At 50.5% G+C, this 1,431-nt stretch overlaps 1 protein-coding gene across 4 annotated transcripts in view; it reads right to left on the reverse strand.

Annotated features, from left to right (window-relative positions):
- Window positions 1-1,431, reverse strand: part of TRAPPC9 (trafficking protein particle complex 9) — a 390,359-nt gene that overhangs the window by 294,559 nt on the left and 94,369 nt on the right. The gene's annotated exons all lie outside the window — the stretch shown is intronic.

Here is a 1,431-nt window from a genome sequence, read left to right on the forward strand (position 1 = left end):
CTTATCCCTTCACTAATTTGCTTTTCAAATGTATCCATCCCTAAAATGAAAAGGAGAGCTTGTACTCCTTTCCAGGACATAATGGGAGTTAATAAGTATTTGAAAGAAAGTGATTCAAAATCTTGTGTTGAGAGATGAAAGTTCAAGAGTCAATCATTGTTATCATAACTGTTACGTGATGTGGCAAATCTGCTCAATGTGTACAAACACTGTAATTTAAGATTAGCAAAATTTTCATTTAAGAAACACTCCTCAGGTTAGATAAGCACTTGAAATTGTTTAAGCAAAGCTTGGAAATGGCTTTTGAAATTTGAGGTAATTATTATAAACAACATTCACAGTGTAACAAAATCAAGTAACACTTGATGGTAAGTACCTAGGGTGGCAACTTCTCTGCATCCATATTAAACGTCTACATACTCAACAAGAAGCAAGAGGTACCATGGGGATAAACAGGGCCCTGATACAGCCCCTCGACTTAAAAGAGCTCCAATTCATGGCACCCACATTTCCTTCTTTTTAAAGTATGGTCCTTCAATAATATATCCTCACACCTGGCACGTAGTAGGTCTTCAGTACCCATTTGGTGGCTGAAAGTCAACATTCACTGGGAAAGGAATCTGTTTAAAAGGCGGCTTATAAAGAAAAAATATTAAAAAAAATAACAATAAAGTATGGTCCTTCAAAGCCGCCTTTTAAACAGATTCCTTTCCCAGTGAATGTTGACTTTCAGCCACCAAATGGGTACTGAAGACCTGCTACGTGCCAGGTGTGAGGATCCAGCCAAGAAAGCCGGATGCGGCTGGCAAGGAGTGGGCCCGCAGGCCATGGTGGGCGTGACATGAAGGAGGGGCTGCCACGGTGGAACGAGGGCAAGGCCGGGCGGGCACCACAGGGGCACCTGAGCCGAGCCTCAAGGCCCCCCAGCAGAGGGACAGCACGAGCAGGGGGCAGGAAGCAGGGCGCGTGCCCAGGATGGGAGCCCTCTACACCTGCCCAGATGTGCAGGGCCCAGCGACACAGCCAGAGTGAGATAGGGAGCCCTGGCGGGGAGCCTAGTGAAGGCAGGACCACTTCTAGCCCAGGGGCCTGCACTGCGGAGAGGTCACAAGGCCGCACCACAGGAAGAATGAGGGCAGAAAGACCAGTACTGATGCTTCGGTGAAAAACCCTAGAGAGGGCGGAGGGGCAGAGGGTGTTGACGACACGGGCAGTAACGCAGGGGAGTGACGGGGAGACAGGAGCAGTCCAGGATGACCCCTGGTGCCTGTCCGGGGACGGGGCCTGGGTCCTGGGTCCCTGGGATGGGACCATGGGGCAGGGGCAACGTGGGGATGGGGGGTGGGGACACACGGAATGTGATGCACCCTGGAGACAGCCAAGGAGAGTGGCAGGTCCAGGAGAGGGGTCTGGACGGGACAGTAGACAGAC

The sequence above is a fragment of the Bison bison genome, unplaced genomic scaffold (genome assembly GCF_000754665.1).
Source record: "Bison bison bison isolate TAMUID 2011002044 unplaced genomic scaffold, Bison_UMD1.0 scf7180017864036, whole genome shotgun sequence".
Classification (NCBI taxonomy): Eukaryota; Metazoa; Chordata; class Mammalia; order Artiodactyla; family Bovidae; genus Bison; species Bison bison.